This window comes from Scardinius erythrophthalmus (genome assembly GCF_964197995.2).
Source record: "Scardinius erythrophthalmus genome assembly, chromosome: 2".
NCBI lineage: Eukaryota > Metazoa > Chordata > Actinopteri > Cypriniformes > Leuciscidae > Scardinius > Scardinius erythrophthalmus.
In genome coordinates, this window is record NC_138222.1 from 33932879 (window position 1) to 33956938 (window position 24060).

Genomic DNA, 24060 nt, shown 5'->3' on the forward strand with positions numbered 1-24060 from the left:
AGATCTTAACTGTGCACAGTGGTCCCAGGAGGTATTTAAATTCATGTGAACGAAGTCTGATGTAGCCTAGTTTAAGATTTTTATGGGTCTGTAAGTGAGATCAGACAGATTAGCAGTGTATTCATCGATTACTTTGTGTCTTCAGTCCTCCGTACATGCAAAGTTTAATTCATAAAGCAAATTTGTTTAGCGAGCTAAACAGATGACGACAGCGTTGTGACGTCGAAGTCATTAGTAAACATTGCAAGATGGCTGTGGATGAACACCAATAGTTTGAAACGGCTTTGGCCGCTACAATGAACAAGTTAGACTTGGCTTTTTATCTAAAAGAGGAACAGAAGACGGCCCTCGATTCATTCCTTTGCAAGAAGGACGTTTTTGCTGTTTTGCCGACCAGATAAGGCGAGAGTCTAATGATTATAGTCAGCTCCGCTGGTAGCTAAGCGTATGGGGTTTATTGTTGTGATTGGGCGTAGTGTTATCAAATTGCGTGCAGTGAGATTTTCAAATGCATGCTTGGTGCCGCCCCTCGAGCTGGGCGATTTTCATTAGTCGATGCCAGACCCTTAATCTTTCAGATTTGGGTCTGGATTTCCAGGCTATTAGTAGTAGGGATTTTTCAGTGATCTTTCTGCAAGTTCCATTGTTATGCCAGTAGGTGGGGCCAAATGACTTTACAATTGAATAATTCAATCATTCATTGAGAATCATTTAGTCATTGAACTGATTTGTTCATAAACAATACTTCATCTTGGAAACAAACTAGTGACTGCATTTTAGAGTCACTGAATGAATCACTCAACTGTTTGTTCAAAATTGCAGATCCATTTAGGAATGCCACAATTAACCTATTGTAAGCCCCGCCCCCCTTAGTTACTGTTGCTAACTCAGGAAAACAAATGCTTGATAACTGTCTTACAATGACAGCTGTCAGTGTGAAAACCTTGTCCCAAGATGTTTTTGATCAATTATGGACACAGAAGGACCACCTCATTCAAGTGGGACTTAAATAGGGGTGAGCGTTGTATCACTGCATTACAATGTGCCCCAATTAGAACTATGCTATTCAATTCTATACTTTTATGAATTCTATTGAGAAACCTTGAGGAAAAGTTGAATAAAGAATGAAAGTCAATGTTGAAATTATTATTGTCAATGTTGAAAGTCAATTGTTATTATGTTTTGAATTATGCTGCATTGCTGTGTTTTGAATTATGCTGCATTGCTGTGTTTTGCAGTGTGTTCATTGTCAAACTAAAAAAATATATATATTTTTAATTATTAAAAAAGCCCTTATTTCAGCCCAGGCTCATTCGAAAAACGTAACTGTGGCAAAATAATAATATAATATAATATAATATAATATAATATAATATAATATAATATAATATAATATAATATAATATAATATAATATAATATAATATAATATAATATAATATAATAATAAAAAAGTTGCGAGGTGCACGTTTTCGTGACAGTTTCAAAATGAAATGTCGGAACGGAATTTTACGTCGGAATTTTACGTATCACCGCAGTTCTGAATTGAAATGTCCAGTGAGTGGGCTAAAAGATTAATGCTCCACTGCGTTTTAAAATAACATGCACTTCTATACCCTGCCCTAAACCTGCCCGATAGTGTTAACAAAAACAAGTGCGTCATAAAACCGTAATCGTAACCATAGAATTTTAGCCTGATTTTGAACTTTGAGCTCTTTTATCGTGACTCGTCTTTCCCGGACTCTTCGTATCAGAAGAACAATTCTGTAACAACTGAGCTACTGAGCAAGCTTATCAGTAAAACTGAAGATAGGGAGCTGGTTAAGGTATGCAAACTCCAAAATATATTCGTTTACAAATCATGCACTATGGTAAAAATGTCATATGGTCATAACATAATTGTGCAAGAAGCCGCGTTAGTGAAACGATTAAAAGTGCTTGCTGTTTTACTGCCTCTAGTGTTCATTTCTTTTAAAAACTGCAGTGATATGTGCGTATTGGTACGTATTTTGTGTTTCACAAAAAAAATTGCCACAGGAACGTTTTTTCCAATGAGCCTGTATTGCCTTATTTTATACGAAAAAGTTAATAATTGTATTTTATTGAGAACATATTTTACTTTGTCTTCAGAAAAGATTACATTTTAAGCTGTCATATTGTCATGTTAATGTGCCCCTTACATGTTACTATGTACCCCAACTATGGGGCATGTTGTCACATTCCACTTCCATTCTTTCGGATATATCAAGAAAGAAGTAGGCCTATACACTGTATTAATGAAACAAAACCACGTAATTGTACTAGACGTGTGAAATGAATGTGGGAAAAAATAAATACTCTGAACCATAAATAGGTTAAAACAAACAGAGAAAGTCAAAAAGCGTTAGGTTGTGCCCCGCTCTCCCCTATGCCATGGAGGGATATATAAAAGATAAATGGTGGGTAACAAGATTCATTTGAAAGCGAGAGTTTACAGATCACAATGCAAGCGGGAGAAGCTTCATGTTTCGGTCGTCATGATCGCAGGTGACAACATCCAGGATCAACACTGTTCATGTACCGCAGGGTAAGATTCAATTAATTTAAATTTAACTAGTTTAATATGGAGAGGCACTGAAATGTACACCTTCGTTTATGTGTTTTCGTCCTACACTGTACATGGTGTGAATACAGTTAGCTATTTAGGTTTGTACGTTAGCATGTGATCACTAACTTTAATTGTAACTTAAAGGGATACTTCAGCTCTGGGAAGATGAATGTGTATTTAAAATAGGTCATTTAAGTAGAAGAAATGTGAAGAAATTTTTGAATTTGGAGCTTTCTAGACTGAGAAAAGCCAGAAAATGTATTTTTGGCTTATGTGGATGAAAGACAACAACTCCCAGAATGCACTTGTTTCGCTGCCTTAGGAGGCCACGCCTACCGGTAAGGGAGCGCAGTTGAAAACAAAAAGGCTAGCCTACGTGATGAGTTTGCCAGGGATTTAGAGTTCGCCCAAAATGTCCGGGATTCGGCTTTTGCGTTCTACAGTCGCCATCCATTCATTATGTTTACTGTGGCAAGCAGAACGAGGCTGACGGCCGCGGGAGAACGGCGCGAGGCCGGTGGCGTCATTACATACTGAGACGCGCCGGGTCTCGAATCGCTCACGGAGGAGCAGGAATTTTCTTAGCAATGGTAAAACGCACATCAACCGATCACTTGTTTAGCGTTCATGTAAACACTACATTCAGATTCACCAATCGGAATGAATTCAGTTAGATTGAAACAAGAGGTGTGCACTGTGCATGTAAACAATGAATGGCGACCGCAGAAAGCAAAAGCCGAATCCCGGACATTTTGAACGATCTCGCCCGCCGGACAAGTCCGGGAAAAAGGAGGATGGTAACCCCTACTTACTCAGCTTTCTCCTACTATTCAGCTTTCTCCACAGAACAAGAGCCTGCTAGCTTAGCTTCCAAAGAAAGACGGCTGACTATGGGTGGGCTGAAAACATGCGGAACCATCTACTGGCTGTAGTCTTTAGCCTCTGGCCAGAAAATCCTCCGATGATGCAAAATGACGATTTTTGCGTCATCGGAGGATTTTTTCCAGACAAAAAATGCATAAATCTCTTGTCTCAGGGGGATATGAGGGTGGAAAGCATGGTAATTCGAAAATACTACAGGTTTTCTACTAATACAAAGCTTAATGCTAAATCCTGAAGTATCCCTTTAATGAGAGTATGACAACCAAATCTTCATTGGGATTAGGGTTGAATCCTTAGGGAACCAGGTTATTGCGCCCACGGTCATTAATAAATAAACGGGGCTTCAGTCGTAATATGCAGATAATTGGTCCATTAGAGTAGCCTGATGTCGTCATACTCGGATTCTAGTCAGAATATGACTCTGATACTGCTCCACTGGGCTGTGATTATGGGGCGTGTTTCAACCGAACAAGGAAAGAAAATGCCTCTGCACTCAATTGGATAGACCTACAACCAATCAGAGCAACGGAGCAAGTGACGTATGTTGAGCGACGCATAGTTGCCAAGAGAACTCAATTGCACGCACGCTGAAAGAAGTAGAAGAAGAAGATGATTGTAAACAATCTTTGTCGGTGTTGTAATAATAATTTAACCCTCAGATTGTGTTCAAAACCCTATAACACGTTTTATGTTCCCGGTCAAAAATGACCGGCCTACAAAAAAATAGCTTATAAACATCTCATTATACTATATTATCACCCAATATTGGATTCAATCTTTTTGTCAACTTGTTCTCTTTCAATAAGGACTGATTTTATATTTCTACTTGCATCTGATTAATCGTAGGCCTCATTTATCTGAGAGTAATCATTTCATTTCGGTCAAAAATGGCCAGCCATTGAAAGTGAATGTGAGAGACTGAAAATAAGAGAAAAATGTAGTTATCAGGAGCATGTTCATGATGTTCATGTACACATATGTACATGTGTGCTTGCAAACATCGAGCCCTTGGACCTGTGCATGTGGGAATACATGCATTCTAGAATCTAGTGAGGAGGAGGCGATGCAGGATGAAAACCTACAAGAAACCTTACTTTGCCTCATAGGTGGGGATGAAGACAAGGACAAATTTACATCTTTCGACCAGAATGTAACCGTAACATCAAGTGGGCCCTCAAGACTGCTGCTCTTCAGTTGTTTCAAGGTCTGTAGCATGTGGTGCCTTCTTCTTCTGATACATCTTCTAATGCTCCTTCACTGCAAGATTCATTCTGCATCGCCTCCTCCTCACTAGAATCTCGATCAATGATCTGATGAAGAACATCATGCACAGAGAGCTTCTTCATGACTGAGTTGCTACAAAATAAATGCCAAACAAGGTACTGTGAAGCTATAACTACTGTGCTATAACATCTATATTTGTACATTTTGTGTGAATTTTGTGTGTGTGTGCATGTCAGATGGATATTAGATGCAGTTCAGGGCAGGATCCAGTTTCTCTCTGTGAAAAAGAATGTGTGTAATACTCAAAATAGTTTGTGTGTTTTAACGTGTGTGTGTGTGTGTGTGTGTGTGTGTGTGTGTGCGTGTAGGTGTGTGTGTGTGTGTGTGTGTGTGTGTTTGTTTGGGTAGCGTGTGTATGCATGTATCCACACATGCATAGGTCCAAGGGCTCAATGTTTGCAAGCACACATGTACATGTGTACATGAATATAATGAACATGCTCCTGAAAACTAAATTTGTCTCTTATTTTCCATCTCTCCCATTCACTTTCAGTGGCTGTTGAAGTGCAAAAAGTATAACTTAGTGCCATTTTGTACAAAATTAAAGTTTTTCAAAACAAACTTCCTTGTGAAACATTAAAGTAGACTAGTGTGATCAACAATGCATTTTTTTTTCATATTTTATTTAATATTTCCAAAATGATTCATAAATTATGCTTTTTTTACTCAAAAAAAAATAGATACCTACTCTAAGAGAAATGAGGTCTACGATTAATCAGATGCAACTAGAAATATAAAACCAGTCCTAATTGAAAGCGAACAAGTTGAAAAAAAGATTGAATCCAATTTTGAGTGATAATATAGCATAACAAGTGATTTATAAGCTATGTTTTGTAGATCAGTCATTTTTGACCGGGAACACCACAAGTGTAACAAGGTGACAGAACTCACCTTGAACTCGACAATACAGCAAACAAATCTTATTGCAACCCAAGCGCTCTTTGGTGATGTTACTGTTGATCATCTGTCCATCATCGATCGTATACAGCCCACCCTGACAATTTGATTGGTCCGAACAGCTCTGTTCGAGCATAGTTGCTCCACAACGGATCAAGTCCAGACTGAACTTCCCAACCTCAAATGTTGTGGGTGGGGCTAAGTTTGGCTGGCATCCAGGCTACCGTTAGAGCAAATCTTATCACACTTTTGAAACATGCTGGTGAACGCACAGTACGGTGATTCAAAACATGAATACCCATGGTCATCCTCAGTGTTACAAGTACCCCAGGCACATCGTTTTACAATTTTTTGTAGCATTAACACCATTAAACCAATGAGAGCTTCGGATCTTCCTATGTTTCTCTATGGCGCTGAAACCTTAAGTTGTCTGGGTTCCGGTCCCCATGCAACCAATACTCAACTGCCATTGGCTCATCTGCGTTCGAGGGGAGGGGCTTACCGATAACCGATTAAAAAATTACAAGGTAACGTGCGATATCATCTTTACAATGTAAGCATTGCTTGTGTGATATTGTTTAGTTTTTTTGTTTTTTTTAAATAACCATTTTTAGTTCATGATAACTAATGGTCACAAACAGAACTCCATTCTTTAACTCTAAAAGAGAGTTGCACAGCAGGCTTTCCTACAGGCTCTTCCTCAAGATGAGATGCTCACCATGTTAATACACATTTCTTGTCCCTGATCTAGCCACACTGAACTTGAGCAACAGATAAAAAGATTGGGAATAAAGTCCTGAAGCGAGACTCTGACAGAGTCCTTTGAGAAAATAACAGCCACAAGGACAGAAAGCCACTTGGTCTTGTGGCCACTGATGACCCTTAAATTGTTAGCCACCAGCAAATGTGGGTATGGGAACTCTGGTATGAAAATTCCACTCAAACTCACACCGGACTGACAATGAAAAAGTAAACAAGTCTTCTAAACATCCCCTACATCACTACTGGCATTTGATTCCCAATTGATAACACAGTATAAAGAGCATACACATTACAGTATTTGCAAATTGTTTATGCCCGGCATACACTAGCATTCAAGAAATACTTTTATTATTCAGCAAGGGTGCATTAAATTATTAAAAAAGACAGTAAAGAAACATTATTACAAATATTTAAAAATAAATGCTGATCTGTTAAACTTTTTATTCATTGAGCAGCACAACTGTTTGCAACATTTTCAACATTGATAATATATTTTTTGTTTTCTTAACTGAAAACTGGAGAAAGTGTTCCTGAAAATTCAGCTTTGTCATTGCAGGAATAATTTACATGTTTATTTTATTTTTTGAATATCAGCCCCAACCTTTTTGTAGCAGCAGTGTATATTTGTTTGTGTTTATATATACACAGTGTATATATATATATATATATATATATATATATATATATATATATATATATATATATATATATATATATATATATATATATATATATATAAATATATAATACATAATTCAGCACAAATGTTGACAAGAGGACCCGCGCTTACAGTGCCTAATGGGTTTTAAGTGTTCACATTGTCATACAGTAGATCATTCTGTCTCTATTCAGACAGTTATGTCTCCCTGATGTCACAATCTATTCTGGACACCTCTCCATTCCATCGCATAGGTCTAGTGGAAAATTGTGCTTTGTGCTGTACAACGAAAATTTATAAGAGCATCCTGAAGATCCAAATATAGATTTGAATCCTCTCTAGCATCTGTTGAAAATCACATTAACAGAAACCCCAAAGAAAACACTGGAAGGATGTGACGTTTTGATGTGTTTGTTTTTTTACCCTGATTTATAATAGCAGCCTACCTCCCTGAGCAATGTAGATAAGATGTGCAGACAGAAAACATTGCAGAGGTTGTGATAAGGTTGTAGTATGTCCATGCAGCACATGTCTTCAGCGATGATTACTACAAATCTTTTGCGCAAGAGGGAACAGTGGGCTTAGACATACTTCACTCGGCACTGTGGCTTGGAAAGAAACAAGTAGTTAGTAAAATGGTCTCTAGCAAAATGATGAGGTTTGTTGTTCAGAGATAGACACATCACATTATAATAGAGCCCACAGGAGCTAAGGAGTCCCAAGAACACAACGCTTTTCTTTTCTTTGTCACTATCGTTTGTGGATCAGTAGCTTTACTGGGGTAAAAGGGCCTCCCATATTGATCCCAAAAGGGAAAGTGAACTTTTTTATTTGACTCAAAATGCTATTCCCTCTACAAATGTGAAGGGGCCGCACTCAAACAGCACAGCTTGGGCACAATGTCACCCACATAACACCGACCTCAAACTTGAACGAAGTCAAGCATGCAGCTCAACTGCTGAGGTAATAAAGACTCAATTATGATTGTTTTCTTTCAAGGCCATCTGCCTTCTGATTCCCCCTCCTGCTGGAGTCATGGAAGACGCTGGGATGATCTTGTTTAGAGATGACACGAACAACTCAGTGAACAATAGTGAAATGAATAGGTTGCATATGCAGACTGCTGATTTGAATAAAAAAAGTTTCTTTGCCTCAGAAATTCAGTCCCATTCACTGAAGATGAGACAATATGGAAGAACATCTCACCTGGTGCCATATAGTCAAAGTAATAAAACCGAAATATTGTACTCAGTGTGAGATGATCTTTTCCAAAGTCATTTCAATCTTCCCACAACATGGTGCTACTGAATAAAACCAGCTTGAAGCGACGTTTGTAGCTTTCGAACGTGAAACCCCTGTAGTAGAAAATCTCACAGAACAGTTGATTTGAGAGTTAAATCAACAGATGGAATTTCAAAGCATGCCTATCTATCTATCTATCTATCTATCTATCTATCTATCTATCTATCTATCTATCTATCTATCTATCTATCTATCTATCTATCTATCTATCTATCTATCTATCAGTTTATTTTCTACTTCATTACATTCAAATTCAAATTGTAATTCTGCATCCTGTTTGCTACCACAATTCAAATCTGATTCAAACTCAGGAATTCTTAATTCAATTCTGAGTGATGCATTAAAAGTATGATAAATATCCTAAATCTAATCACTCACCACTACTGAAATGCTCAACAGTTCACTTTCTAACATTCAAGGTAATAAAATAGCAGCTTTTTTATCAAGTTAAGAGTTACATTTCAACAGTAAGACCAACAGTGTTCTGAACCCACCTTCGTTACAGTAATAGTAATAGTTTTCTCTGGAGTTTTCATTTATGGTTGGAGAAAAATTATTATTACAGAAAGGATGATTTTTATTTTTTTATTTTTTTAAAGGTGCATTTAAGTGGATTATCTGATTGATGTTACCTAAGCATAGCACTTTAAACAGTTAAACACCTCAGTGCGGACAGTATGCAGACTCAAGTGGTAGCCAGGCAAAAGCCTCATGTAATTTTATGAAGTGAAGACATTGCTATTGTGTGCCACTGTGCTTGATCACATAGGCCTGACACCTTGAACCTGCTGAACCGGACAAAAACTGACGAGAACAGGTTTGAACTCAACATCTTTTTTTATACATAATGGTTTTTATGCTGTAGAAACTGTATATTCTGTCCCCTAACCCTAAACACAACATAATCATTTCGTATGATTTATAAGCTGTTTTCCTCATGGGGACCCACAAGGTCAAAGATTTCTGGTATTACCATCCTTGTGGGGACATTTTGTCCCTGTAAATTACACACACACACACACACACACACACACACACACACACACACACACATCAGTGTTTCAAGCTTACGAATCGAGTTTGCATCTTCAATACAATGGCATTCCGTATAACCATATTGACCTCAAGTCCTTATTAAAGCAACACAGCCTGAAATTGAGGTAACTAAATGCAACTTGGGTAAATAGAAATTGATTTTTTTTTTCTCCAACAGTGTCCCAGAGTGACATGAGAAGAATGACTTACAAACAATCAGCACTCCATTTAATCCAAGCTGCCATGAGCCATGATGTCTTCCAACTAGGAAAATATATGCTGATGCATCTCTAAGGGTGTAGTAATTTTTCAGACCTTGCTTCCTCATGATTTGCCCTGTGTTTGCAGGATTACATCTCTCCCCCTTCCCCCTCAACGTGTCTCAGTGGAGACAATTAAAGTGTGACAGCTTTTCATTTAACAAGTGCTGTTTTAGCTTGCAGGGATGAACACATGGCATTCTAATTATCGGCGAACGGCCCACAGACTCCTCACTATTTTGGTGTGTCTCTGATGTGGCCTGATGTACCTGACAGCCCAGGAACACAGGCCCTGAAATTACCAGGATTAGTTCTACAACAGACGAAAAACCATAAGTTTGAAGGGATATATGCGCCGATCAACCAGGTGCATGATTTCCCATTCACTTTATCTTGATTCTTAGGCCTTGACATATTAGAAGAGCCAGTGGAATTGGCATTGACATATTGAAAGCTAACCATTTACAGAGCAAGGAATCCTTCAGTGAAAGCATGCATTTATCTGCTTTCTTGACTATTGGTTAACCCAGGATCATTGTAAAAATGTGTATTAAAAATGCTAATATGTTGTTTCTTGCTTGTTTTGTGACACTTTCAAAGTTAAATATCCAATCAGTGGTGCTAATAGCGCATTTGGTTTTATTAATGAATTTGGAAAAGATATTACGTTGGTTGTTTTATGTACTGTATCGTGAAAATGAATTGTCCAGTGATTGGCGTTAAAAGATTAATGCTCTATTGTGTTTTTAAAAAAACGTACCACATACACTAAACCCTACAATAAAGCTAACCGACAGAGTTAACAAAAAGCGGAAGCAACCATGGCATATAACTTGCAGCTACAAAGTCTTTGAGCCTTTTTATCATGACTGGTGTTTCACATGACTCCTACCGAGCGCTATATTTACCAAGAAAGTTAAAAAAAATATTCCTAACTGAGTTAAGAATTCCCAGAGAGTCAGTGTTCATCGTAATATATCAAATACAGTAGTATTGGGTAAGGAACCATGTGAAATTAGTCTTTATTAATCAATAATCTACCATGTATTCATAATGTGTGTGAACAGTATACTGTAGTTGTTGGTGTTGTAATGTTGTTGTTCATTTCAGATGGAAACAGCAGTGAAGTGTATGTAAAGGCATGTCTTTGGAAAGAGGCATGTTTTTCCAATGAACATTTCTTTCAATTGGTACTGAGTTAAGAATTCCCAGAGAGTTTGTGCTTAATTAATCACCCCCTCCTTCATATAATAATAATTCTGCATTTCTGATGTGTTGTGAAATGGACTTGGATCAAAGAAGCTCTTGATCTACAATGTTGAGTCAGACAAAAGGTTTTCACTGAGTTCATTCCATTTTGCGCTTCCATCATTTTCTAACCCTGCTATTGCACTATATTGGGGGTGCTGAAGCCTTTATATTTTATAACATTTACTGCTGATGTTAAAAGATAATGGATCAAATCAGGGAGATTGTGAGTGACCAGTCAAATAATTTATGAAGCCTTAGCAAATCCACTGACATGAAATAAAATGTTTAGCCTTCTACCAAGGGGCTTTTCATCTGTCTAAGTAGGCAATACTGGCACACATTGGTTCATATCATAATCTTTTTGAGTAGTTATTCTTTTTGTTTTGTTTTGTCGCCCAAATTAATATATATTGAAAAACAGGTTATTTATTCATCTACTAGATTTACCATACACAGGTAGCTTGTAATTTCTGAGGTGTGCTGCTGACAATGTCAGTGCAGTTACAAGTGGAATGCCTCACATTGTTTTGCTGTTTTAAACAATCACACTTTATTTCACCTCACCAAATGAAGAAAGGTGTTTTCATACTTACCTACAAACCAAATGATAAAGTTACTTTGCACAAGCAAAACACTGTTATATAAGCAATCTGTGGCTCGTAAATAGTAAATGCAATTTATGGCTCTGTTTTACTTTCCATCACAGCAGACATTATGAGCCAGATTTACTAACAGCTTGAACCAGTGCAAACCCTCTTTTGGCATTGAAAAACTACTGTCAGGATTTACTAAAGAAATTTAAAGGTTATTTTTGCAGATGACCCAGCCCGATCTCACGGGAAAACGTACAAATTCTACGAGGAGGCTTATTCGTACAAATTCATACGACCTGACTCGTACGAATTAGTACGATTTTTGCAAAATCGTACATATTTTACGAATTGGCCAATTCGTATGAATTCATACGAATGACCTACCCCTGACCCCGCCCCTAAACCTACCCATCACGTGGGTTTAGACAAATCGTACAAATTCGTACGAGTGAGGTCGTACGAATTAGTACGAATTAGCCAACTTTTTATCATTCGTACGAATTCGTACGAATTGGTTGTGAGATAGCGTTGGATGACCATATCGCATGCATTTGTGGGAGTTTCCCTTTCAGACACAAAATTTATGGGAGGAGAGTATTTAAATGATTTTCTAAGGTTTGCGCTAGTCAGTTTACTGGTATTTGCGCCATTATTTATCAACCCCCCCTGCATCTTCTTTAATACCAAATTGAGAGGTTTTAACTCTGGCATAAATCATTGAGCTCAGAATAAAAAAAAAAAAATAAAAAAAAAATATATATATATATATATATATATATATACATGCAATACTGTACACCAGTAATGCATTGTCAACAAGTCTTTTTTCACTCTGCCTTAAGTATAAATACAATTTAGACTGAGCTGTAATTTCTCTTTCCCATTAGATTGCATACACGTTTGGTAAATCGTAAGTCTAACTGCATATAGAAATCAACACTTCATGTAGGTTAGTGGAGTTCACACATTCAGAAAAGGTGCTTCAAAAGAAAAGGTTTGACTTTATTCAGCCATCTTTATTCAGGCTGCTAGAGCACATCTCACTGTGTTCTAAGACATCCATTTTTACCCATTATGCAAGAGAACCCTAGTGATCATAGCTTCTGCCTGCCTTTATTCTCTCAGCTGCACCCAAGGTTATCTCCGCTCATCTATTCTTATCATCTGCTGGTTGATTGATCTGTTACCCCAGCACCCAATCCACTTAATAGATGAGTAAATTTAAAAGCCATCAAAGACAGACAGAAAAAGTGGTGAGACAAAAAAAGTTATCATAGATTACCTCTCATGTTTTTTGGTCTACAAGGCCTTGGACTCATTTGCATTCATCTGAAGTGAATGAAAAACTGATGGCATTCTTAAGCATTAACTGTTTTTCCAGCTCTCACTAAACATAATCATCTTTAGTTGCCTCATACTTCAGATCTAACATTTGGAATGTGAATGGTTTTGAATTTGAATGATTGCAATGCTAATTTAAAACCTTTGACAACAAGTCTTTGAAATTTAACTTTAAAAGTTTCTCTCGACTGTGTTTTTGGAAGGCATTTCTCTCATGAGGCAATGATGTATCAAGTTCAATATCATTTTGATGCATCAGTTAATTTGGGCGTAGGAAATGGAAATCCCAGATCCAATTTGCATTTCCAAGGAAAGCTTCACTGACACTGATAGTTATTCCCAAATAGGAGGGGACAAATGATTACAACATCATAACCCTGCTGCTTCAACACAAGTTGCTCTCTATCATACAGTACCTCTGTATGGGAGTGAAGTTCCTAAATGCGAAGGAGAGCTGAGAGTAAATCTCTGTCTTTTGACAGTTCTATCTGTCAGACTTTGTGATGCAGAGATGTTTCCGCGAGGAAATACCCGGTGGATGTGAACAAATCAGCGTATTACTGCACAATTAATATAGCTGAAAATCTTTCCAGCTGTTGATTGTTAGGGGAAGAATTTGCCAGCTTTGAGAAACTCAAATCAGGTAAATTAAACGCATTGCTGCTTTTAGGGAAGTGTCTTATGGGACACCGCTGTCTTTTTTAACAGTTCACTTTTTATATTTTATAGTTTTGCTAAAAAGATTGCTAAAAAGTGACCAAGCTGAGAACTTTAGATAGCACACCTCACATTTCTCAGTTCTGAGACCCCAGCTGAGACATTAGATCAAGGAAGCACAAAAAGATTGATACGTTTGAGAAACAGACTTCCATAAAATGCTTTATTTATTGGACTGAGCATTTAAAAGTAAATGTACTCAACCCAACTTCAGAGAATCATGCAAAATCTATGAAATGATTAAAAGATTCTCATTAGATATATATGGGGCTCTTAAGAATGAAGCATTTCTGTGTCATGTTTTAATTACGGACATTCTCACTTTTGATTGAATTTGAGATACTTTCATGGTTCTGTTTAATTTAGAGGAAAAGACTGTGAGAAGTCACGCTGACGAAATACACATCTGATGACTTTAGTTGCCATGACATGCTTTAAATTGAAAAAGAAGAAAATTTATTAGACATGCGGGCATAAAGACAGACTGGGATGATGTAAGATGACTCTTTTCTATTTGAATATTCTTTCAAATTCATAGAACCTGCCGTCAACATGTATAATAGGTGAGCGAGGAAACATCAGAAGTCCTTCGATAAAATGTGACAGCAGGGCATTCAGAAATCTCAAATCACCTGGCTTGTCCTTTTCACCACTGTGCATATTTTGAGCCAGTCCAACACTGTTAATGAGCCCTCCTTTGGTCTTAATGAAAACTTTTTCAAAGGCAGCTCGATTTAGCCAGTTTGCTAAAGATTAAAGAGTGAGGTACTCTGCTTGACTTACATGTAGGATATAGCTCTCATACTAAGGTTAAACCAGGGGTGCTTTCTTTGAGAAGGCAAAAGAAGCAGCACCTCCTTGAAAAAGTAAGAAAATAAATGTGGATAAGAAAATAATTAATATTACAAATAGAAAAATAAATTCCAATAACCCAGTCAATGCGATAATGCCAGCAATCTGCTTGAATGGGTCAAACTGCTATGGGCAGACATAGATATTACTATTTTTGGCCACATCCAGATCAAAATTAGCTGGAATTTGTTAAATCAAAGCTCCACCTTTGTGCATGTGATCATCATAACACTTGCGTAAGAATTCTAGGATAAATGGTCCACAAAAGAAGGTAATTAGCTAGGTAAAATAAATTAATAATAATAACCAAACCAGTTACTAACAAATAAACATTTTTAGAAATGTGCCTTACTCTGCTATACCCTCTGTCAAATTTTCATTGATGTATATGTGACAAGTTTGATGTGAATTTGATTTTTATTTTATTTTTTTAAATTGCTATGTTAATATAAATATAGCAAAATTGTTTTCATTACTTGATTTTCATTTTAGTTTAAAACACGATTTTTTTTTTATTATTATTACTATAGTACAGAAGTCCACTACATTTAAATGGGGCAATTCCAATTCATGTATGTAAACTACAATACTAAAATAAATTAAAATCTCCACAAAGATTCAAATACCTGAAATCCTTGTCATTGTGGGGACATTTTTTGGTCCCCATAAGGAAATACTTTAAGTGTTGTTGTTGTTGTTGTTGTTGTTGTTGTTGTTGTTGTTGTTGTTGTTGTTGTTGTTGTTGTTTTCTTCACTGTTTTCTGTGTGGGTGAGTTTAGGGTTAGGGTATGAACTGTTTGTAGAAAAATCATTATGTCTATGGAAAGTCCCCATAAAACATGAAAACCCAATGTTGTGTGCGCATGTGTGTGGTTTTGTGTAAACAATGAATCCTACTATTATTAATTTATTTTACCTAGCTAATTACCTTCTTTTGTGGACCATTAATCCTAGAATCCTTACACAAGTGTTATGATGATCACATGCACAAAGGTGGAGCTTTGATTTAACAAAATCCAACTAATTTTGGATGTGGCCAAAAATAGTAATATCTATGTCTGGCCATACCAATTTATGTTAACAGAGAATGTTTTCTTTCTTTCTTTTTTTTTTGCCCTTCACAGGGCCAAATCCAGTGGTGACTATAGTTTGGGCCTGTTGTCATGATTTGTTGGTTGTCTCCACTTGTCCATTGTGTGGGAAAAGGGCACTGGTGCTGTTGGAACTGGAGGCAGGCTAGTTTTCACACCTCTCTCCAACTATCCAGCCATGGGTAATTTCACCTTTGAGCTGGTGCTGCAGTCACACAAGCGGACAGAACACAATCTTCTCTTTCCTGGATCCCAGGAGGCCTTTCTCTTTTCCACACCAAGAGTGTAATGCTCTCAAAAAACTGTAGCAACAGAAAACTACCATTTTTTGTGTGTGTGTGTGTCAGTGAAATACCAGACGCTTCCCAGCAAGCTCTGCCCTGCTTGTCATATATGGTTTTGGAGAACGAACAGGGCTTAGCGCTCCAAGGCAGCTTCAGGCAAATGTCACTTTAAGTTACGTGCACCGCGAGAATCCTGGAACCAGACGAACGGTCACTGATCTATGGGAAATCAGGTCAAGCGCTGAGTGTCCTCCCCTCTACTCAGAACTGTCAGGAGCAGAGAGAAAGCCAAATGATCGAGGGGCTGGCTGGAAATATTTCCATAATGGGTGCCCGTGAACACCACTGCAAAGACACAAACACGCACCCCCTTCTACAGCACTGGAATGGTGACACTGAGATAATACATCGTCCACCAGGGGCCAAAGAATAATGTCGACCCGGGTCAGCAAACATGGCAGCAAATCAACTTTAAGAATATATTATTACTGAGAGCACAAAGGAAATGTTTTTTCACCTTTTTCAAAATATTTTTTTTTTTAGAAAATAATTAAGTATAATTAAGTAAAATGTCTTCTTTTAGGAAGCATCGATTCAAATAAGTGAATTATAGCAAACCAAACAAACAGATGAAGGCCGGCAAGGACAATTGTGCTTATAAACTAGCAGTGAATGTTCATCCCCACGAACAAACATACAGTAACCCGTTTCATTGTCTTCACACTTATTTTTATTGCACAATCTCTCAAGCAGCTGGTACCTGAGTCCTTGAGCTACACCTAGTGGCAAAGCTTTTGTCTCCGATCGGCAGCTGAATGAGATCCCCAGATGGTCTCTGTGAAGAAAGGCAGCAGGAGAAGCAGCGCAGTAAACAAAGAGGTAGAACGATACTACATTACAGCCTGTCCACGTGTGGAAATGGTCGAACAAGGACATGAGGAGGGAAGAACTGCATCTCGGAGCATCCGTGGAGGCAGTAAAACTGACCAATCACCTCAGGTGTAGCAGTTCAGGTTGTGCGGGCATGAGTTGTGAGGCTTCTAAGGGGACTGTGAGCGGCACTAGATGCACTAAATAATTCAGCTTTCTGAGTGTGTCATTTCGAGGATACATTGTGTGTTTGCAGTGATTCACTCATTTCTTATTCAGAGTAACAGGGTTGTTTTAACCAGTGAGGAAGCATAATATAGCTATTTTATCTTTTAGACATGTTTTATGAACAGTACGGATGTATTTCATATAAATGTGGGTCTGTAAAAGAGAGAGAGATGGGGGGCGGGGGGGTGTATGACTGTAAAAGAATCACAGCCAACCTAAAGAAAAAAAAACCTTTGTTCTTATAAGCTCAATTTCCTGTGTAGATCCAACAAGCCACAACCAGGTGATTTAAACCTCGCGTTCTTCAACTGAAGTCACAACATGTTGGCCAGAGGTCTCCATGATCACACCCCCTGTGTCAATCAAAGACAGGCGCCACCAAGGTGTAAATCAATGATTACAGCAGTGTGATGAGAGAAAGGAGGAGGACATGAGGGTATTAGGAGGACGAGGGATGGAAAAACACAGGAGTAAGAAACAGGTGCACTTTTCTTTTTGTCCTCTTTTCGTTTCACATCTAATCTGGGTAAATGGTTCTCAGCATGGTTAAACCACAAACATTATGACCATTGTTTGAAATAACAGAGTAGAGGACCAATGCTTCTCAATTGAATATGATTATTTACAGTGGCTTTGCAAAGAATATCCGAAACAGAATTCATCATAACAAATGGGCATGATTACCTTTCTGTAATAGAGCATAAAAGTATTTTGTCCAGAAATTGCTTTCCTATCAAATCAGTGTCTTGTCTATTTGGACCCAGCCATTAAATCAGGGCGCTCATTGTGATGAGTGATGTGCAGAAGTCAGCTACAAGTGAATGTTTTTGTGGATAAGAATAAGATTATGTCTTTTTGCTTTGTTTGCTTTGACAAACAATACAGAACAAATGTATGCTATCAGGCAATGGATTGATCAGGGTGGGGCGCCAATGCACAACATACAGACAACGCAATGCAAGAAAGGGTCAATATACATCAATGACAGTGGCCCTATTAACCTTTTAATGACCTTTACTGCCATCTACATTAATTTACTTATTGGTATTTGAAAGTCTTTAAAATGTAATTCTACCACAACGATAAGGAATGCACCGAGACTGAAATGCTGGCCTATACAGATGAGACGAGAATTATTTTAATGTAATCGATAATTACAATTCTATACTTTTTTGTGTATTAATATTATTATTTGTTTACTATTTCACTTCATTTTAAAAGCTACAAGTGAATGTACAAAATGAAAATAAATACCTAAAGATTTCAAAGTAAAAAATGACAAAGGTAAAAAAGGGGAAATGCATTATTACGTAAATATCCAATATTGATAGTGATAAAAAAAATCGAATAATCTGTTACCATTATTATATCGTGCATCCTTAACAATGATTGTTTCCTTGTTTTCTTTCATGTACTTTTCCCCTCTTGTCATTTAGCTCCTTAACCTCTGTTGACACAAACAGAAAATTCTCATACAAGTCCATTGATATGCAAAACCATGCACAAACCCCCTCCCCAGGCAAGTGATCATAGTATAAATGCCACGTAAGGCACAGGTGAGTTAATTAATAAATGTTGTTTTAATTAAATCAGTCAGGGATCCAACTATCCACAGATTACTGTTTCCTATAATTAAGTAATTAGACGTGGCATTTTTATTTTTTATTTTTTTCGTGAACACTTACGAGGCAGAGGATGTTATCCACAGAGTGTCGGCACAAATAGAAACACCCCTATGCCGTTGGCGGAGGTAAAGCAGGAACTGGACCTCCCCTGTAGACTCAGTCAATTGATTAATGTGAATTTGTTGCTGGTTCTGCTGTCTTTCAGTTTCAAGAAGCAGTGTTTGTGTCAATCAGGCATGAAATTTAATTAGAAAGTCTGCTCGTTGAAAGTGGAGTCAAAATGAATCCCGAGAAATGAGAAAAGGGGCCTTCTACCTGGTGGACCTCAGACTTGATTACCATATCCGCTGCTCAATTTTTTAACATTGTAATATCTGAGGCCATAAAAATGCATGAAGAAAAAAAAAATGTCATTAATAAGAAATGGCCCAGACAATCTTTTTGTGTTTGCCTTTTTTCATCTGCAGAATTTAATTGCCAATTTATGTTAATGACACAGAACATAATTGATGCATAATTATGCATTAACTTGTGCCGTCTTTTGTGACGCTGCTTTTTTAAAACAAAGTACAAAGTCTGTATAATTCATTATGACTTATAGCGTCCACAAGAGGACAAACATCTATGACTTGCTTCCCGGCTAGTGTGTGATTTTATGTTTGTGTCAGGATCCACAAACGACAAAGTATCTTACCCCTGAGAACATTAGCAGTGAGGTAAAGTAAAGGATGTGGTCTATATTCATATTCATATATTCATATCATTCACCATGTCCTTCCATCTCAAATGGCAGTGATTCCGCTCGTCATGTGCATTAGTGCTTTTGGTGTCTTTCTCCATTAGGAAAAAAACAAGATAAGTGCTATAAGTGTGCAAGATTTGTTGGAAGAGAGATTTTTTTTGTTGTTTTTTTTTTCCAGGAAGTTCTTGGAGTCTATTTTTGGATGTTTAATTTATACAAAGCCGTTCTACGGCCCTTCGAGGGCACAGTGACATAATGCCATAAGTCACTCTTGACACTGACACTAGCTATGGGGGACTGCCCATTTTTGAGGACTGTTGAATCATTTAGAAAAAGTGTCACTTGTTTCTTATTAATTGCCCTCTTGTTTATAGCCTGGGGCAATGACTCGCCAAGACAAATAACCCCTTCATGCTGTAAGTTGAATCCATGCCAGGTTAAACAACTAAGTACAACAAGCTCAGCACAATGCACTGATCTCTCTCTGTTCCAGAGCAATGAATGTCTTAATGTGCAGGCCATGAAATTCTCAACTGTAGATGCTGTGTTGGTGCTTTCAGTTCTGGGAAACAGAAAACTTGGTTTGAGTTGAGCATGGAAACTTAAAGGGGGAAAAAATCTTTAAGGAGCACTGCAGTGACCTTTAAAAATAAATAAAATGCAAAAATAATGCTGAGCATGTTTGATAAATACTTGTTATTTGTTCTTAACAAAAACTTAAGCAAAAACTAAATGAAAACATTTTTGTTATCTGAAGAAGAAGAAAAAAATAGCATAACAAAAAAAAAAACTACACACAAATACATCTTCATGACTCCAAAATCAACTAAAGCAAAATAAAAATGGACATAAATGATTTTTAGTTTTAGGTTTTGATACATGGTTTATTACAACCTGCCTGCATTAAACACAAAAATGCAACATGGCAGTAACACTCTGTGCTAAGAAATTTAATTTCATTAAACACACAAAATGTAGTAGCCTAAGATATAAAAAAATATAAAATATAAGCTTAATAAACAAAACAAAAATTGCTTCAGATTTTGGGCCTGCACTTGATTATGCATCTTTTTAGTGTACACTTAAAACATCCCATTAAAGTGTTAAAAGGGACCTATTGTGCCCCTTTTCACAAGTAAAATAAGGCTCTGATGTCCCCAGAGTGTGTATGTGAAGATTCAGCTCAAAATACCCAACAGATCATTTTTTACAGCATGTTTAAATTGTCACTTTTTGGGGCTCAGAAAAACGCACCGTTTTAGTGTGTACCCTTTAAATGCAAATGAGCTGCTACTGCAGGGGGCGGAGCCTCACGAGCTCACTGAATGATGATAATATCAAAACAGAAACTCTTAGTAACGGTGTTCATTTCGAGTCGGAGAATATATGTTGTATGGAGATGGAACAGGTATAGTTTAGTTTAATTATGGTTATAACGTATTTGTCATTGCTTGTATCCACTATCAATACAAGCTTGCTGTAGCGGATCCCGTCCGAATGATGGCCAGAAATATACTGATGAGTTTAATAAAGTTTATTGTACATCACACAAAAGATGAAATGTCACTCCAGAAAATCACTGTAAGAGCTGAGTAAACACAGTATAAGTAGTGCGTAATAAACAAATTTTGTTAGAGTTGAGGGAGCATTTTCTTCGAAAACAAAATGAATCCACCTCGTCTTCAGCGGCTGGCTCAGATTTCGGTAGTAAATAGAGAGAGCGCTATGTGGATTAATACATCCAGCCACACAACACCTAGGCTACAACGCTTGGGAGACATTCTTGTCAGTGCAGCAATGGCGGATGTGTACAACTCGCTGTGAACTCGATCAGGGCGGGTCTATGTTAAAACCGCAGTGTCTGTCAACATTCGTGGGCGGGGCCTGGGGCTGTTGTGACATCACACCAGCCCCATGGCTGAAAACAGGTCGTTGGAGACACTGCTTATGATTTATGGGGATTAAAAAAAAAGGAGTGAGTGGATTTTTATCACTATAGGGTGGTTGTGTATACACACTGCCAACACACATTTGTGTCTAAACACCATGCAAAAGTGAATTTTGCATAATAGGTCCCCTTTAAATTACCTGTATACAGCACTATAACATGGTGTTCAGGAAAAGAGGTCAATTCTACTGACAAACCAGGTATTCTGGTGGACCAGTCATGTTTGTTATTGGGTTGCCCTTTAGACAAATGTTATCTTGCAGGGAGATGAATCCAATAACTTGGTGTCCTTAATAATGGGGGAAGAGACCACAAATGGCTGGAAGAGAAATCAAAATAGCTCTCCACTGCATTTATATTGGTCAGCCAATAACTCCTGTCCAACACGGACTCAAAAACCAATAAACAGACGTGTTCACTGGGACTTCAGCAACCTTTAGGAATGCCATGAGATTGCCTAAATCCTAACGTAATGTGAACCATCCGCATCCCACTGAAACACAAGGGCGTGGAGAGTGAGAAAGCAGAAAAATGGAGGAAAATGGTCAAATACTCGCATGATGTGCTGATAAACATAACCTAATTGATCAACTTTGGTAGGAATGAATGGAAGATAATTATGCAGTATGCCAGACGAGAGAGGTCAAATGTTTTAAGCGAGAACATGCTAATTCCTTGGAAGCATACTAATGGGATGTGTTTGACCTTGTGCCCTGGCACAGTGAAGGCAGATTAGACAATGATTAGCACACTGACTGATGGGATGACAGAATAATCTATGACAGTTACTCATTTATTGCATCATCAATTACAGATAGGGTTAAAAAGGATAAAAGAGAGATATTTCTCCACATGAAATTGAATATGCAGAGTGAATTCACAAAAATTGATGCACAACGATCAAATTACACTCATGCACTGGAATATAAATTAACTGTCAGCCAGATGTCAATAGTTTTATGTTTTATTGTTTCTTTAGTTGCTGTGTTGTGCGAGGGAGTCAGTTTCTCACATATATGAAAAAGGACTGCAAAGAACTGGAAATAAACTAAATCACAGACCTGGTTCTAAGATAGATTGGCATTGAGGTTTGAATTTACACTGTCACTGAATTTACAAATTGTCCCAATGAATCTGTCTGCGTGACATCTTTGTTTATCTTGAAACAAAAATGAAATATGGCCATATTTCTGCCCATCATGAGCTCCAATGGGAAATCTCTCTCTCTCTCTCTCTCTCTCTCTCTCTCTCTCTCTCTCTCTCTCTCTCTCTCTCTCTCTCTCTCTCTCTCTCTCTCTCTCTCTCTCTCTCTCTCTCTCTCTCTCTCTCTCTCTCTCTCTCTCTCTCTCTCTCTCTCTCTCTCTCTCTCTCTCTCTCTCTCTCTCTCTCTCTCTCTCTCTCTCTCTCTCTCTCTCTCTCTCTCTCTCTCGTGTTCTGAGGGGCTATATCCCCAATCATACAGGGAGATAAGTAAATAAAGTTGTCCTGACATTTTATAACAACTGTGACAATAATTCCTCTGTACACGCTGACATTTTGAGTCCATGACTGACGATTGATGATAAGGAACAAGAAAGGGATAAGGTCATTTTCAATTCAGACCAAATGCATATTTAATTTGTAGTCTAGACGGATTTTGTTTAATTACACCAGTCTATCCATCTATCTATCTGTCTATTGTATAAATTGTTCTGATACTTTCATACCTCATTCATATGCTGATTCAGATAATCTTCCCTATTATCTGACCCATTTGGTGAATCATAGATGAACTGTGTAATTGTTTGTCTGTTAAATCAAAATAGATAAAAGCTTCAATATGCAGTTTTGTAGCTCATTTTACAGCACTGAACTCGCTCCAGCTAAGTGCAAACAGCACATCCAGCGCTGGCTACACCTACACCCCAACAAGGCTTTCACTATTCATTTATTTTATTCACACCTCATTTATTTTTTAAGAAGCATCAGAAGATTGATGACTCATTCCTTTTTCTACATTTCACAGTGCTCCACTTAAAAAAAAAAAAAAAAAAATTCTGCATAATTTGCATTGGTTGTATTATCTTCCTTTGAAACAGGAAGCGCAAAGAGAGCACAGAGATCCCTGACACACTTGGGGAAAACCCCTCAATAAATAGACTGATAGTAATTAGAGCTGGAGACATTCTTCTTGATGAGAGAACAGAGTGTGCTGGTGAATGATGCCATTGCACAAAGTTTTAAAGCAGAGAGGGGCACTGGGCTGAATGGAATAGCATGGGGTAAATCACACAGTGCCATTCTGATAATGATTTATTGCTAGGAGATATTTTTTTTATTCCCATTATATTTTCGTACTCCACCTCTCAGCTATTTATGTCTCACACCAATTAAACTCTTACTCTCTGTGAAGGGACAAGGGAGACATTTTAAAAGTCCAGACAGTACTTGCAGGAATTAAGAATTACAGAAAGGACATGCTGACATTATATTCTTGTAAAGGATCTTATATAGCCTTCATTGGGAAAACTGTGGTTCACAAAGTCTGTTAGAGTGAACACTGAACATATGAAAATTATTATTTTTCTTCCCTATGGCTTGCAGACAAACAAAATAAGTTATGGCTAATCAGAAACTGGGTGATATCAGCAGCTGGGTAATACAATGCAAAATCAAATTGATTCAGTTTCTCTCAGAAAACACACCATGTCCAGTGTCTTAGTAGATCCGATTTGCCTATTTGAAATAGCTTATAATGGTTAATAAAAGTCATTACGAATAATGGTTCATAAATGTGCTTTATCAACTCCCTTGCATTTCTGTCTTAAAAGGATATTTCACCCCAAAGAAATAATAATTCTGTCATCATATTT